Genomic DNA, 18,302 nt, shown 5'->3' with positions numbered 1-18,302 from the left:
AGAGGGATACCAAGTAAAAAATGGTTTGGAGTTCCACCTAAAACACATACCAGACCGTTATCCTTCATTTAATTGCTGAATTATAACATAACCCTACATTGGTGTATAATATAAGAAATAGACACCCTCACTTTTCACACAAAAATGATAAAGTTTATATACAAACCCAAAAAAGAAATGTAAACATGCAAATAATACTAGCTGTTTGTGATATATTACAAATGTTTTAGAAGGGGAATAGGTCAACATTCAAGTGGAACTTTACCCATAACAACTTGTTAAAAAATAATGTTCTTTAGCAAGGAACATACATTCCACATTATTAATTATGCTACCAAAATCAGTGTGTGCTGTAAATTGCCTCCAGCATTGCTCCTGTTTCTTCTTGCTGGAGGCTGCCATTTTGCTGAAGCCCAGAGCCCCTGCACATCAGTAAAAGCAGAACTAAACCCATTGATTTAATGGTTTAAAAAAAACATCATTACATTCCTGAAATGCTGGGATTGTTAACTGTCTCGCTTGCTTGTGTCCTCAAATAAACTGTCAAACCATCAAATGGCTGGTGCCATAACTGATCACATGTGCAGCACCACGGCAGTTGTAGATCAAACAGAAGCAGCTTCCTTGGCTGTGGAGGATAGGAGGGCTTAGTCCTAATTTAACCACTTGCCGACCGGTCACTTTGACCGTACTGCGGCAAAGTGGCTCGATACCGTCCAGCGACGTAGACCTAGTTAGTAAACGCAATAACTTTTGCGCAAACCAATCAAAATACGCTTATTGTGATTTTTTTTTACCAAACATATGTAGCAGAAAACAAATTGACCAAAAATTAAAAAAATTTTGATTTTTAAATTTTTTTTGGGGGGGGGGGAATTTCATATAAAAAAATGTTAAAAATATTGTTATTTTTTCAAAAATAAACGCTATTTTTTTGTTTATACCGCAAAAAATAAAAATCGCACAGGTGATCAAATACCACAAAAAGAAAGCTCTGTTTGTGGGAAAAAAAAGGACGTAAATTTCGTATGGGTACAGCGTCGCACGTCCGCGCAATTGTCAGTTAAATTCGCACAGCGCCGAATCGCAAAAAGTGGCCTGGACGTAAGACAGCAAAATCCTCCGGTGGTAAAGTGGTTAAAGCTGTCAGCAGATCAGCCACTACAAATTCAGCAGTGCCCAAAAATAGAGAGCAACTGAGCATGTGCAGAGCAGGGTGAGACAGTGTATTACTGGATTTTATACAGTATAGATGTTTATTTTTATTGTTTTACATAGCTATACCTGCAAAAGAGGCCAGCCTGAAGTGATCTACTGTAGCAGAACTTAATTTTCTGACTAAAGTTCTACCTCAAGGAGGCAAGCATTGGTATAACAGCTCATATGTTACAACCTAAAGTGGAGCTCCCCCCAAGAGTGGAAGCTCCACTTATTTGCCTCCTCCCCACTCCAAGGCCACATTATGTACCTTTTGGGGGGGAACAGGTACCTGGTTTTGACAGGTACCTACTTCCGGCTGACTTTGCTGCAGCATACTCATCCAGAAGTTCGCCCCTCCTCATCCTTACCCCGCCACCGGGCCATTCACAAAGTGCAGCATGCTTCGCACATGCACAGTAGAGAACTGAGAGTGAAGTCGTAAGGCTTCATTACCTGTTTCCCTTACCCAAGATGACAGTGGCAGCACCGGAGAGCTGATTGAAAAATCAGCTCAAGTGAAGACCCTGCTGGATTCGTGGACAGGTAAGTGTCCTAATATTTAAAAGCCTGCTAACTTTTCTTTTTTTCTGAAGGAATAACAACATTCTAAACAGGGTATACTGTACATGTATCGAAACTCGGCCAGTTCAGCAGGAACTGGCCAAAATTCGGTATGTGGATACCACTGCCTGTTTAACAGAAGCCAAACATTAGACTAGCTTCTGTAAAATGGTCCTGCTGCAGAAAAAAAACACTAGTGGGAATGTAAGTTATTATTGGGAAAAGAGCACATACAGAAACCTGCCAATCATTTAGACCAGCAACTGTAATAGTTTGTCCAAATGAAGAATAAATTATCTCAATGCTTTAACTGCTTGCCGAATGCATAACTTAGTGAGACGCCAGCAGAGCGGCTCTCCTAGAACTTGATTTTGCACTTCTGGGTAGGGGGTGCGTGTTTGCACTGCCGTAGCAGTGCTGTGATTAGACACAGCACAAGCCGATCAGCGGGTGCCTGCCAAACAGATGTCCGGTGGCACCCACTGATCGGCGAGGAGACATACATACAGTATCTCACAAAAGTGAATACACCCCTCACATTATCGTAAATATTTTAATATATCTTTTCATTTTCACAACACTGAAGAAATTACACTTTGCTACAATATAAAGTAGTGAGTGTACAGCTTGTGTGACAGTGTAAATCTGCTGTCCCCTGAAAATAACTCAACACACAGCCATTAATGTCTAAACCGCTGACAAAAACAATGAGTACACCCCTAAGTGTAAATGTACAAATTGGGCCCAAAGTGTCAATATTTTGTGTGGCCAACATTATTTTCCAGCACTGCTTTTGCCCTCTTGGGCATGGAGTTCACCAGAGCTTCACAGGTTGCCACTGGAGTCCTCGTCCACTCCATGATGACATCACAGAGCTGGTGGATGTTAGAGACCTTGCGCTCCTCCACCTTCTGTTTGAGGATGCCCCACAGATGCTCAATAGGGTTTAGGTCTGGAAACATGCCCAATGCAGTCCATCACCTTTACCCTCAGCTTCTTTAGCAAGGCAGTGGTCGTCTTGGAGGTGTGTGTGGGGTCGTTATCATGTTGGACTACTGCCCTGCGGCCCAGTCTCCAAAGGGAGGGGATCAGGCTCTCCTTCAGTATGTCAGAGTACATGTAGGCATTCATGGTTCCCTCAACTAACTGTAGCTGGGACGACAGCCATGCAAACCAATTTGATGCAGCATGCGGCATATGATCTGAGCACTGACAGGCTAACCTCCCACCCCTTCAACCTCTGCAGAAATGCTGGCAGCACTAATATGTCTATTTCTCAAAGACAACCTCTAGATATGACACTGAGCATGTGAACTCAACTTCTTTGGTCGACCATGGTGAGGGCTGTTCTGAGTGGAAGCTGTCCTGTTAAACCGCTGTATAGTCTTGGCCACCATGCTGCTGCTCAGTTTTAGGGTCTTGGCAATCTTCTTATAGACTAGGCTGTCTTTATGTAGAGCAACAATTCTTTTTTCAGATCCTCAGAGAGTTCTTTGCCATGAGCTGCCATGTTGTTGCTTCCAATATGTAACCAATATGAGAGAGTGAGAATGATAACACCACATTTAACACACCTGCTCCCCATTCAGCAAAAATTCAGCAAAAACAATCATGGTGCCTGCATAGTTATATCTGTTTTTGAAAGTATAACATTGTATTTTAACAACTACTTTAAACTTTTTGTAAAAATATGGGACATTTAATTTAACTAGCATGAATGCTTCTGACAATTGTTGCAACAAATGTTTTTTTTTTTTTTTTTTTACAGACCCCCTAGTCATTAGGGATGATCGAACGGTTCGGGTCCACCATCGGTTCGACCCGAACATTGGGTGTTCGAGGTTCGGCCGAATTTAGAACTTTTTGCCCAAAAAGTTCGGAATTTGGCAACCAGAACCGCCCAAAATGCAATGCTTCAGGAAATGGGCTTTAAAAGCCCGTGATTGGACCAGAACCATTAGCAAAAGCCAATTGAGGGGGCAGGAGAATGCTAGGAATGTGATTGGAGTGACTAGGGGGTCCCTAGACCAATCATTAGTGAATACGCCCCCCAGTATATAAGATCGCCCCGCCATATTCCTAGCTTTGTTATACTGGACATGGAAGAGAATGGAAGCAGTTCTGTTAATTTTACTTTAAAAGTGTCATTTAGCTATTTTTAGTGTGAGGAAAGGCATATCTAGTGTAGTTAGAGTGCTCCTTTACACTTAAGTTAGCTTCAAAAATTGAGTTTCTGTAGGGAAAGTGTTAAGTGTAAGGGGACCGTAGTGTAGTGTAAGGTTAACTGGCAGTGACTGCTATGGCAGGGTGACAAAACCCTTCCATAGCAGGGTGACCGCTATAGAGAAATGATCATTTCTCTGAATAGCTTCGTAACTGGAATATGGCTTCTCACCAGCCAAGCATTTTTTATGCTGCAGGGGCTGCCACTGCCAGTGCTTTTCTGAGGACATGTTTGATGTCAGACATGACATCTGAACATGTGTATAGGGGGTATATATAGACATATATGTCTGAATATATACCCCTAGACATATATAGGTGTGATAGTAGCAGAAATAAATGCTTGCGCTAATGAAATCATTTACAGGAATATATTTCTGCTACTATCACACCTATATATGTCTAGGGGTATATATTCAGACATATATGTCTATATATACCCCCTATACACATGTTCAGATGTTTTGCCTGCCTCAAAAGAACCCCAAAAAATGCCAAAAAAACGCTAGCGTCAAAAAAAAAAAATGCCCAGGTGTGTTTTTGCTGGCATTTTTTGGGGGGGTTTTGGAGGCAGGCAAAACATCAGAACTTGTGCACAGTACCACTATACACATGTTCAGATGTTTTTCCTGACTGCAAAGAACCCCAAAAAATGCCTGCTATTAAACCGGGAGAGAAGCTAACTACCTGTGTTTAAAGTGTTCTAATACAAACAATCCTTTTTTTTTCTGGTTCTGGACATGCTACAGAGCTGACACTTCACAGGTACACCTTTTAGACCCCCCAGACACAAAATCACATAAAAAAAGTTCTTAAAAATTGTAATTTTTGATAAAAAAAAGCCAATTATTGAAAAAAAAAAAAAAAAAGAGATTTTTTGATTTTTACTTTGGATTTCGTATCTGGGGGGTCTAAAAGGTGTGCATGCGAAGTTTCAGCTCTGTAGCATGTCCAGAACCAGAAAAAAAAAGATTGTTTGTATTAGAACACTTTCTTTCAGGACAGGTAGTTAGCTTCTCTCCCGGTTTAATAGAAGGCATTTTTTGGGGTTCTTTGCAGTCAGGAAAAACATCTGAACTTGTGTATAGTGGTACTGTGCACAAGTTCTGATGTTTTGCCTGCCTCCAAAAACCCCCAAAAAATGGCAGCAAAAACACACCTGGGCATTTTTTTTTTTGGACGCTAGCATTTTTTTTGGCATTTTTTTGGGTTCTTTGTAGTCAGGAAAAACATCTGAACTTGTGTATAGTGGTACTGTGCACAAGTTCAGATGTTTTGCCTGCCTCCAAAAACCCCCCAAAAATGGCAGCAAAAACACACCTGTGCATTTTTTTTGGACGCTAGCGTTTTTTTGGCATTTTTTTGGGTTCTTTGCAGTCAGGAAAAACATCTGAACTTGTGTATAGTGGTACTGTGCACAAGTTCTGATGCTTTGCCTGCCTCCAAAAACTCCCAAAAAATGCCAGCAAAAACACACCTGGGCATTTTTTTTTTGACGCTAACGTTTTTTTGGCATTTTTTTGGGTTCTTTTGAGGCAGGCAAAACATCTGAACTTGTCTATAGTGGTGTATATACACACATACATATATTTATATACACACCTAGACATATATAGGTGTGATAGTAGCAGAAATATATGCTTGCGCTAATGAAATCATTTACACTAATATATTTCTGCTACTATCACACCTATATATGTCTAGGTGTGTATAAACATATAAGTATGTGTGTATATATACCACTATAGACAAGTTCAGATGTTTTGCCTGCCTCAAAAGAACCCATAAAAATGCCAAAAAAACGCTAGCGTCCAAAAAAAAATGCCCAGGTGTGTTTTTGCTGCCATTTTTTGGGGGTTTTTGGAGGCAGGCAAAACATCAGAACTTGTGCACAGTACCACTATACACAAGTTCAGATTTTTTTCCTGACTGCAAAGAACCCCAAAAAATGCCTGCTATTAAACCGGGAGAGAAGCTAACTACCTGTCCTGAAAGAAAGTGTTCTAATACAAACAATCTTTTTTTTCTGGTTCTGGACATGCTACAGAGCTGAAACTTCACATGTACACCTTTTAGACCCCCCAGATCTGAAAATCAAAAAATCTCTTTTTTTTTAAAATTTTTTCAATAATTGGCTTTTTTATCAAAAATGACAATTTTTAAGAACTTTTTTTGTGTGATTTGGTGTCTGGGTGGTCTAAAAGGTGTACCTGTGAAGTTTCAGATCATGTAGGTGTTAAAGTTAAAGGAGGGTCCCGTCCCCACATCCCTGTTCTACTGAAAAATTATCTTTTTTTTTTCATGGTTCTGGACATGCTACAGAGCTGAAACTTCACATGCACACATTTTAGACCCCCCAGATACTAAATCCAAAGTCAAAATCAAAAAATCTTTTTTTTTTTTTTAATTTTTTCAATAATTGGCTTTTTTATCAAAAATGACAATTTTTAAGAACTTTTTTTGTGTGATTTGGTGTCTGGGGGTCTAAAAGGTGTACCTGTGAAGTTTCAGCTCTGTAGCATGTCCAGAACCAGAAAAAAAGATCATATAGGTGTTAAAGTTAAAGGAGGGTCCCGACCCACATCCCTGTTCTACTGAAAAATTATCTTTTTTTTTTTCATGGTTCTGGACATGCTACAGAGCTGAAACTTCACATGCACACCTTTTAGACCCCCCAGATACTAAATCAAAAAATCTCTTTTTTTTTTTTTTTTTTACATTTTTTCAGTAATTGGCTTTTTTATCAAAAATGACAATTTTTAAGAACTTTTTTTGTGTGATTAATAGTTAATGGGGCATGACCCAGAACCCTGGGCACTTTTTAGGGGCGTTTATTGGGTTTTAGGGCTTAAAAATTGTGTTTTTTGATTACTGAAGTTCGGGTCCCATTGATTTCAATGGGGTTCTGAAATCCGGGCCGAACTTTCAGGAAGTTCGGATGTTCTGGCCGAACCAAACTTTTCAAAAGTTCGATCATCCTTACTAGTCATCACATTTGTATGAATGCTAATGCAAAATCAGACTGCCCAATTTAAAATAAAGGAAGTTACAGTAAAACGTTCTATAGTAATTTTTAAGCTCATTGACTGTCTAATAAAATAGCTTTCACCTTTTTTTCATTAAAGTAAAATTGTGGGATCACTTAACTAATCTTAAAACTGTTCCCACCCACCTTGTAACACCTATACTAACTATTAGTTTTCAAATTAGTTTTCAAAATTGATTGGAATTTGAATCAAATTAGAATTTTGGCTGAATCTTGTTTTGTTATTTTGGATTTATTTATATTTGTTACTATTGTAATTTGGAAATTCAGATAACCGACTTTCCGAATAACTAAAAGTTTGACCCAATTTTAAATCGGGAATGACATGAACAGCACGTGTCTAATTAGGGTTAATATACACTTTAATGTCTGTATTGTCAGTTACATTTAGATAAAGGCATTAATGTATGAGAAAAAAGCTGTACTGCCACATTTATGCCTAAGGCTCCATGTACACGGGACGTTGTAAATGGCCGTTTAGGAGCAGTTGGGTGTTTTTTTCAGAAGCCCCTGAACCCACCTACATGTTATCTTATGTGTCGATGTACACAGGGTCGTTTACAGTCATTTGCAGGCAGTTCAGAGAAGTTTTTTGGGACGCAATTATTTGCATTCAAACGTGTGTTTCCCGGCGTTTCAAACACAAAAACGGGACCGAATGCGACCAAACGTGATGAAGTACGTTCAGCCACGTTATACGTTTTTTTTTTCTTCCATTCAAAATCAATGTTTCCCTATAAGAGCCTATTGATTTGAATGGAAGGCTCACCGCAAGTTGGATCAGGATGATCCGACCTGCGGTTTGACTTGCGCTGTGAGAATCTTGAGGGGGAACTCCACGCCAAAAATGGGAAAAAAACTGCGTGGGGGTCCCCCCCAGGTTCCAAACCAGGCCCTTTGGGTCTGGTATGAAATTTGAGGGTAGACCCATGTCGACAAAACGGCGTGGGGTCCCCCCCAAAATCCATACCAGACCCTTATCCGAGCATGCAGCCCGGTAGGGCAGGAAGGAGGAGGGGATGAGCGAGCGGCCCCACCCCCCCTGGACCATACCAGGCCACATGCCCTCAACATGGGGGGGTGTTGGTGCTTTGGGGCAGGGGGAGCTCTGCACCCCCCACCCCAAAGCACCATGTTGATGAGGACAAGGGCCAAGGGACAAGGGCCTCATCCCCACAACCCTGGCCGGTGATTGTGGGGGTCTGCGGGCAGGGGGCTCATTGGAATCTGGAAGCCCCCTTTAACAAGGAAGCCCCCCAGATCCCGGATCCCCTCCCTATGTGAATGGGTATGGGGTACACTGTACCCTTACCCATTCACCCCATAAAAGGCAGTGTATGTAAATACGACAGGAGACATTTTGGAAAGTTTATTAAAAATCTTCATCTGGTCTTCTCCGCTCTGGTCTTCTCCTCTCCGCTCTCCTGGTCTTCTGCTCTTTTGCTGTCCACTCTTCTGCTCTTTTGCCCTCAGCCCTTCTTCTTCCTCAGGTCCTCCTCAGACGATGTCTCCGGTGATTATGCCGGTCTCCGATCTCTGCAGCTTGTTATATAGCCATTGTGGGCATGGCCGCCAGGTGACGTCATCAGGAGACCCCGCCCCCTCGTGTCGCAGATGACGTCCGGGATCTGGGGGGCCCCCTTGTTAAAGGGGGCTTCCAGATTCCGATGAGCCCCCTGCCCGCAGACCCCCCACAACCACTGGCCAGGGTTGTGGGGATGAGGCCCTTGTCCTCATCAACATGGGGGCAAGGTGCTTTGGGGTGGGGGGTGCAGAGCTCCCCCTGCCCCAAAGCACAAACACATGTTGAGGGCATGTGGCCTGGTATGGTCCAGGGGGGGTGGGGCCGCTCGCTCGTCCCCTCCCCCTTCCTGCCCTACCGGGCTGCATGCTCGGATAAGGGTCTGGTATGGATTTTGGGGGGGACCCCACGCCGTATTGTCGGCATGGGTCTACCCTCAAATTTCATACCAGACCCAAAGGGCCTGGTTTGGAACCTGGGGGGACCCCCACACAGTTTTTTTTCCCATTTTTGGCGTGGAGTTCCCCCTCAAGATTCTCACAGGGCAAGTCGCAACGTAAGTGGGATCATCCTGATCCGACTTGCGGTGCACCTTCCATTCAAATCAATAGGCCCCCATAGGGAAACATTGATTTTGAATGGAGGCAGAAAAAACGCTGCTAAAAGCAAGGTGGCCAAACGTGCAATAACGCCAATGGAAAAAGCTACTGAAAGCACGTTTAACAGTTGCTTTTTCCCGGCGTCAGAACTAGCTTTGCAGCACGTTTTTTCTAACCTCCCGTGTACATGGGGCCCAAAGCTGATACTGCTGTTCTATGCTGGTAGTGTGTTCGCTCGGTCTCCTCAGTCACTGTTTACAAACAGGAGCCAGTAGGATGGGCTCGTAATCATGTGATTAGTATGACAGCCCATCATAGTGGCAATTTGACCAGTGGCAGGAAGATATTTAACAGTAACAGCATTATGTTTCTATGGGGAAAAAAAATGTTGGACTTGTTGTAGGAAGTAAATTAAGACCTACTGGCAGAATCGCCAGAGAGTAAAAACTATTGAACAGGGAGACTCTGCTGTGTTGTGCGATGATAGTTGCAGACTTCTTCACACAGTATCTCACAAAAGTGAGTACACCCCTCACATTTTTGTAAATATTTTATTATATCCTTTCATGTCACAAAACTGAAGAAATGACACTTTGCTACAATGTAAAGTAGTGAGTGCACAGCTTGTATAGCAGTTTAAATTCGCTGTCCCCTCAAAATAACTCAACACACAGCCATTAATGTCTAAACTGCTGGCAACAAAAGGGACACCCCTAAGTGAAAATGTACAAATTGGGCCCGATTAGCCATTTTTCCTCCCTGGTGTCATGTGACTCCTTAGTATTACAAGGTCTCAGGTGTGAATGGAGAGCAGGTGTGTTAAATTTGGTGTTATCACTCTCACTCTCTCATACTGGTCACTGGAAGTTCAACATGGCACCTCATTAGAAAAGAATTACCTGAGAATCTTAAAAAAATAACTGTTGCTGCACATAAAGATGGCCTAGGCTATAAGAAGATTGCCAAGACCCTGAAACTGAGCTGCAGCATGGTGGCCAAAACCATACAGCAGTTTAACATGACAGGTTCCACTCAGAACAGGCCTCACAATGGTCGACCAAAGAAGTTAAGTGCAATGTGCTCAGTGTCATATCCAGAGGTTGTCTTTGGAAAATAGACGTATGAGTGCTGCCAGCATTGCTGCAGAGGTTGAAGAGGTGAAGGGGTCAGCCTGTCAGTGCTCAAACCATATGCCGCACACTGCATCAAATTGGTTTGCATAGCTGTCGACCCAGAATGAAGCCTCTTCTGAAGATGATACACAAGAAAGCCTGCAAACAATTTGCTGAAGACAAGCAGACAAAGGACATGGATTACTTGAACAATGTACTGTGGTCTGATGAGACTAAGATGAACTCTTTTGGTTCAGATGGTGTCAAGCGTCTGTGGTGGCAATCAGGTGAGGAGTACAAAGACAAGTGTGTCTTGCCTACAGTAAAGTATGGTGGTGGGAGTGTCATGGTCTGGGGCTGCATGAGTGCTGTCTGCACTGGGGAGCTGCAGGTCATTGAGCCCATTGACCCCAAACACACCTCCAAGATGACCACTGCCCTGCTATAGAAGCTGAAGGTAAAGGTGTTAGACTGGCCAAGCATGTCTCCAGACCTAAACCCTATTGAGCATCTGTGGAGCATCCTCAAACGGAAGGTGTAGGAGCGCAAGGTTTCTAACATCCACCAGCTCCGTGATGTAGTCAATGAGGAGTGGAAGGGGACTCCAGTGGCAACCTGCAAAGCTCTGGTGAACTCCATCCCCAAGAGGGTTAAGTCAGTGCTGGAAAATAATGCTGACCACACAAAATATTGACACTTTTTGGCCCAATTTGGACATTTTCAATTAGGTGTGTAATCACTTTTGTTGCCAGTGGTTTTGACATTAATGGCTGTGTGTTGAGTTATTTTGAGGGGACAGCAGGGTACAGGGGTGTACTCACTTTTGTGAGATACTGTATATGTACTTTTTATTTTGCCTGTACTACTCTAGGTACACTTTACTTGAAAATATTTCACATGCATGTTTCTTAAGATTATTAATTACCCACAAGGGCACAAGTATGATTGTGGGACTATTTTTTTTTCTGACTAATGTGGTGCAACCTAACCTCTTGACTATGCAGCCTATCCTGATCATTGCCTTTGGGATGAACGTATTTTTTGTCTGTTGACTTGCAGGCGTCTCCAAAATATGGCCTTCCAGTTGTTCAGGAGCTACAATTCCCCTCATGACTAGTCATGTCTATAAATGTTTTTCAATGAGTTTTACAATGCCTCATGGGACATTTAGTTACGCAAAAGCTGGAGGGCCGTAATTTGAAGATCCCTGACTTAGTGCATCTCTTACATCTTCCGTTTACTCAATGGCTGTTTCAAACTAAAGATTAACACTTGGGAGAGCCAAAAAGGAAATCCAGTATCACCTTTTTGGGGTTTGTGGTAAAAAGCAGATGTTCCATTGAATCTGTGCCTTTGGAAAGTCCACTGCTAGTGTAGGTTCATGTTATAGATGTCACTAGGGATAAAGTGGTTGGATCTTTAATGTATATTTCACATGTTAAATAAGGATCACTTGTATTGTGTAAAGCAGGTAGACAATAACTGAGTTGCTGAATTATTTCTAAGTATCTTTTTTGAATTTTTGCTTCTGTTATTTTTTATTCAACGCTGCATACGTATATCTTTACAGATTTTGCTCCATGCATTCTATCAACTCACCCTCAACAGGAGGGTTTTCTTCTGCTTACAGTGACTGGATATATGATGGATAGTGGGAACATACACTGAACAATAAAGGTCTTTATTCTGGAAACCTTAATCTATCTCCTATTGAGTAGACTGACAGTGCCGCACCATTAGCCAATTAAAATCAACACAAGAGAGCATGTTTCTGCCTCAATCTGTTACTGAACAGATGATGATGTACCAGTTTGAGAGTTAGAAAAAAGTTGCAGTACCACTTAAATCACAATTTCTATGAATACACCTCTTTATGTATTTTTAAGCTTCTTTACAATAGTTGTCTATTGTAAACTGAAAGTAGACTGCTGCCTGAGGCCACCTCTGTGTAGCAACACAGTGGGACCTCCTTCTCCAAATTCTGTCTTTTTTCCTGAAACTGGAAATTGTTATATTCACTCTATTTAGATTGGGTTCAGTTGCCTTTTTCGTTAATGTAGAGCAATATTGATGTCTAAAGTACAGCACAAGCAATTAGAAGTTTACTTTTACTGATTTGCCTATTGTAGAGTGAAAATTATTTTTTTTTTTCTAGTTTATTTCTCTTAGTAAATCATTATGCCTCTTCAGGAAATAAGTCCTACATATGAGGTACATTATGAGTAAGTAAGTAAAACAAAACAAATAAGTAAGTAAGTAAAATTTTACTAAGTAAAATGGTTGCTAGTTAAAAATCTAGACTGGAGACATGTAAGGAATGTATACTGACTAGGGATGAGCTTCAGGCTCAGATTGAACATGAATTAGACTTAAAAGTGCCCGGACCACAGTTTGATGAACAGGAAAACAAACTGGTCATATTTGGCCACTTGTCCAGTCCTCTCACCCAAATCTGAGGCTGATTTTTGTATACAAATATCAGCTACTAAACTGCCATTTTGGGGAGACACTACTACCATGACTAAATTACATTGGAAATACTCATTGTCTTCTGCTAACTGAGTAAAACTTCCATGCTTCCACTTCAAATAATATGAATCTAGCTATTCAACGTGGCTGCAGCAGACACCTAATAGTGTTCCCACAACTATAAATTGTATAATGATATAATAAAATGGTGCTGTGCTGCATTAAAAATGAATAAAATGATGTGTGAAATCTGAATTCATTTAGTATAATATACAAATGTGCAAACTCTGTAATGTTGTGTAACCTTAGCCAACGTGATTTGTGCAAATAAACGAATATACTTGCAAAGTAACACAATAGAACATGTGTGTACACCAAAAATTATGAACTCCATAAATCCCAGGGAAAGTGAGTAGACTTGTATTGCCTGGCTGCCCTGTAACCTGGGGAAGTGCAGTCCTGGAAGAGCAGCCTGCTCTATGCTACTGTGGACCGTCCACATACCATAAGGTGTGAAGATGTGTGTGCAGACGTTTTGAAGCTTGCACAGAGTGTTGATTGCCAGATAACTTATTTTCTTGTGTTTTCTCTACATTTCCCTATCATATTGACGAGACTAACTTGAGGAGATATGCAGGAGCACCTTAAAGGATAACCTACCCATCACCCAGGCCAGACGAGAATATTGAGAGCTATACCCTGGAGGGTCTCTATTGGAGAGAGGATATAGGAGGACCTATTTACTTTGGAGGATAACTGATCTATGTCTTGATTAAAGCGTGAAGGAGGTGTGAGTTCTGTGGGCACAGTGGGGATAGATCAGCAGTTACAAGTGACACAGAAGTATTGTTTTACACAAAGGTGACGGGATAGGAGCAATGCAAGAGACGTTTATACACAAGAACTTTTTTAAAGAGCACAGGAATTTTATAATTTATTATATACTGGTATTCAGATTTAATGAGGTGTAAGAGTTGGTTTGGATTTGTGGAGTTTATAGTATTTGGTGCACACACATATTATATTGCATTACATTGTAAGTACTGTATATTCATTAGTTTATTTGCACAATCATGATGGCTAAGGTTATATAAAATTGCAGAGTTTGCACATATATTATACTAAATTAATTCAAGTTGCACAACTCATTTTATTCATTTTATTATGCAGTGCAGCACCATTGTATTATAACATTTATACTCATTGGCTTCGATTTGTAAACAAATGAGCAGGATCCTAAGTGTCCATTCACACTAGTACGACTTGTCAGGCGACTTGGTCCGCCTGACAAGTCACGCACTGTTGCGGTCCATTGACTGGTACAGGAACCGTTCTAATAGGAGCGACACAAGTCGCTCCGACTTAGAAAAAGGGTCCTGTATTACTTCGGGGTGACCTGGAGCGACTTGCATAGACATTCATTTTATGAAGTCCGTGCAAGTCGTGCCGAAGTCACGGTGCACGCGACTTCACAGGTCGCCCCCGAAGTCGTGCCGCTGCAGTGTGAACCGGCACTAAGGGACATCATTGACCACATATGGTCGCTTATGACTGATAGACTTGTGCAGAACCCAAACATTTGTTTCATTTTGGATCAATTTGTTATTTTACTAATTTTATTTTGTGGATTTGTTTTTTAATTTGTTTAGTTTAATTTTTTTTTGTTTGTTTATTCTGTTTCTAATGAATTTCACATTTTCAGAATGATTCAAATTTGAATCGGTCGAAAAGTTATCAAACTATCTGAATTCCATGTGAAGAATAGCCGGTTGTTAAGGAGTGGGCCAGGAAGCCGGACTCCACGTCCTTAACACCCAATGACTGGGTTTCCCCGCTGACAGCTGAAAAATAAACAAAAGAATGCAGGCAATGAAAAATAAAGGAAAAAAAGTGTGCCCCCCTCATCCATACCAGCCTTTGTGTCTGGTATTGATTATAAGGCTAAAATGTAAAAAAAAAAGCAGTGTGGGGCCCTCTCCATCCATACCAGGTCCTTTGGGTCTGGTATGGATTTTAAGGGGAACCCCACTCCAAAAAAAAAACAGCGTGGGGTCCAAATTCCATGCCAGACCCTTATTCGAGCATGCAGCTTGGCAAGGTTTACCACCTCAAAAGAACACAGGTTTGTTGTAACCTAAGTCTCTGAGCGGGGGTTGGAGATGAGCAGGATCTGACCTAATCACTTACCCCCTCTCCTTTCTCACTTTGCCCATTCCCCTTTACCCTCTCCATACATTCTTCCTCCACCTCCCTCACTCACCACCCAAATCTGTTTTTTTTCTTCCCCTGTTTTTTTTTTGCATTCCAGTGTTCCACATGCCCTACTTTTCTTCCCTACTATTATCCTCCCCCAAGCCCAACAGGTTTAATTTAAACCACGGAATAACCCTCACACATAAAACAAAAAAGACAGCAGGAGGAGATTGGAAATGGAAGACGGGTCAAAATGTACCCGCCTTGCATATATGGGGCCATGGCATGACATGAATATGTAGGATGACAAACATGATTGGTCATTATCTAAAGTAATTTATTGGTCAGTCAAATACTTACCTATGATTGGTCAATATTGACAAAGACAACGACCTTGGTTCTAGTAAACAGCCTATTTAAAGAAGAGAAAACCATTAAGTCAGTCAGTCAGCGGGAGCAGAGGAAGAAGAGTTGTCCTGAGCTGTTTCCTTGTTATACCTGTCATGGTGTCGCTTCTTCAGAGGTTGATGGAAAGGGCCGGTGGTGCCAGTGGGGAAGCCTGGATGCTGTAATGTCTCTCTCTTCCTGATGCATCGGTTCCGGTTCGTCTCCAGCCACCCTCTTCGTCTTCTTCTGATGACCGTATTCCGCTTCCGGCTGAACTCTCCGCTGACACAGTTTCCGCTCACAGTGATCAACGAATGGGATTGTCCGCCTCGCTTGACCCCGGTGATGATTCCGGTGCTCGCCACTTCCGTGCGACTAGTAGTTCCGGCGTGGAAGATGGAAGACCGCGGAGGTTTGCGAAGCGTCCCAGTTGGTTCGGTCCCGTCCAGACGGCGGCATCAAGCGGAACTGCAAAAAAGGGAAAGCAGATTAAAGGTGCTTTTTTAGTGCCCGGTCTCCAGCTGCCCTTCCCATTAACGATTTTTCCTTTACACAGGGTGAACGTTCGTTGGCTTCCCTGCATCCTACAGCTCCGGTGGTCGCTGACTCAGTTCCTGAGGGTTCCAACGCCTGTCCAACGGTTTCTTCGGTCCTGCCTGCTCGTGTCAGTCTTGCTGCGGTCGGTACTGATGCATTTTCTGGAGGTGAGCACTTGTCACCAACTGTCATTCGTGATTTTTTCTCTGTCATGTCTTTATTTTGTTCTAGGTTGTTACCAGTAGCTGAAGCAGGCAGGTCTGGTGATTGTATTCCTAGTATGTCTACTGTTTCTCATTTATCCAATGTTTCAGGAGATGTTGCTAGTAATATTGACAATACTTTAGACACTGTATGGGCAGATTCGTTAGCTTCAGGACAGTCTGCTCCTAATGTTTCTCATGCACTGCAATGTAGTTTAGTCCCTGAGTCATTTGTTAAGGATTCTATGCCTTGTGAACTCCGCTAGGCTTTCATTTAAAGGACGCAGTCAAAGAAAAAATTTGGAAGGGTGACTGTGGACTTTCTGTCCTTGTTGCCAAACAATAGGCCTTATAGGTCAGATAGTGAGAAAGCCTCTGAAGATAAGAGTAGATCCTTCCCCCGCACTTTTAATAGCTGGCTGCAAGGTTTTTGCATATTTGCCAGTGTTTTGTGGGAGAAGCATCCTCCGTTATGTTCTGGCTTGCTCCAACATCTGTACATTATCCTCGAGGCATTTAGGAATTTCCCTAATTTGTCTTGGTTTACTTACGATGAAGCCTTTCGTCAAAAACGTTCCATAAACAAAAATTTAAGATGGGGTGTGAAGGATGTAGGACTTTGGCTCAATCTGCTTTTGCCACAAAGACCTGCTCCTTCTTTGAAAAATGGTACTTATGGTCAACTTAGGAAGGGAGTTTGTTTTTCTTTTAATGAGGGCCAGTGTGTCAGACCTCATAATTGTAGATTCAAGCACATTGCGGTGGCACTCACCCCATCTCAAAATGCTTTAGGAGGAATTGCCAGGTTAACACTCCTCAGCACAAGGAGCAGCTTTTTCGGAAGAGCGACAACTCCGGTGAGATGGTAAAGGCTGTTGCCTTAGCTCCTGGAGTATCCAGACAATAGTAAGGTTGATTTCATTTTTAATGATTTTAAATATGGTTTTAATTTGCCTTCCTTTTCAGGTCACAGTTGTTGTCATGTTGATAATTTACCCTCTGTTGATTCTCTTCCTTAGGTTGTTCATGAGAAAAATTTGAAAGAAGTAGTTAGTGGTAGGGTAGCTGGCCCCTTTTTATCTGCTCCGTTTGAGGATTTTAGGATTTCTCCTTTAGGTATTATTCCTAAAAAAGAAGAAGGGGAATTTAGACTTATTCACCATTTGTCCTACCCTGACGGTCTGTCTTTAAATGACTAAATAGATCTGGCCATTTGTTCAGTGTCCTACTCTACCTTTGAGGATGCTCTCTTTAAAATCAGAAAAGTGGGGCGTAAGGCTATGCTGGCCAAGGCGGATGTTAGGTCTGCATTTAGATTGCTGCCAATATACCCTTCTGCTTTTAACTCCTTAGGTTTTTTCTTTAATGGTGAATACTTCTTTGACAAATGTTTGCCTATGGGGTGTTCCCTTTCTTGTATTTAATTTGAACTTTTTCTAGTTTTTTAGAGTGGGTAGTTTCTGTTAAGGCTTGTTCAGATAATATTTTACATTATTTGGACGACTTTTTGTTTGTAGGACGGGCTGATTCCCTTGAGTGTTTGGCTTTTTTTTACTGAATTTCGTATTATTTGCTATTACTTTGGAGTTCCTTTAGCAGAAGAAAAAACTGTGTACCCCACTACCTCTTTTGATTTTTTGGGTATCCAAACTAATACTGTGAAAATGGAATTCCGGTTGCCTCCTGCAAAAATTTCAAAAATGAAATTTTTGTTGAATTTAATTGTTGGTAAGAAAAAAGTCCAATTAAAAACTGTTCAATCATTGCTTGGACTCCTGAATTTTGCGTCTAGAGTCATGCCCATGGGCAGGGTTTTCTGCAAGCGCCTGTATAGGGCCATTTCGGGTGTATCTTCCCCCTATCATTTTATTCGGGTTTCTTCTGCTATTAAGGATGATCTTTTTGTTTGGTTGCAATTCTTGTCATCTTTTAATGGTGCTTCAGTTTGGCAAGATTGTTTTTGTTCTTCTGAGGCTTTACAATTGTTTACAGATGCTTCTGGGGCTCATGGATATGGCTTGTTCTGGGAGGGACATTGGACAGCTTGTCCTTGGCCTGTTAATTGGTTTGATAGGGGTTTGACAGGTAGTATAGTTTTATTGGAATTGTTTCCTGTTTTGGTAGCTCTGGAGTTGTGGGGTGATCATTTTAAGAATAAAATAATTTTATTACACTCTGATAACAAAGGAGTAGTTTTTGCAGTGAATTGCTTGTCTTCCAAATCACTGCCTGTTATTTCTTTGTTAAGGC

The sequence above is a fragment of the Pelophylax lessonae genome (genome assembly GCF_965119305.1).
Source record: "Pelophylax lessonae genome assembly, chromosome: 4".
NCBI classification, from domain to species: Eukaryota; Metazoa; Chordata; class Amphibia; order Anura; family Ranidae; genus Pelophylax; species Pelophylax lessonae.
This window is presented reverse-complemented; position numbering follows the sequence as displayed.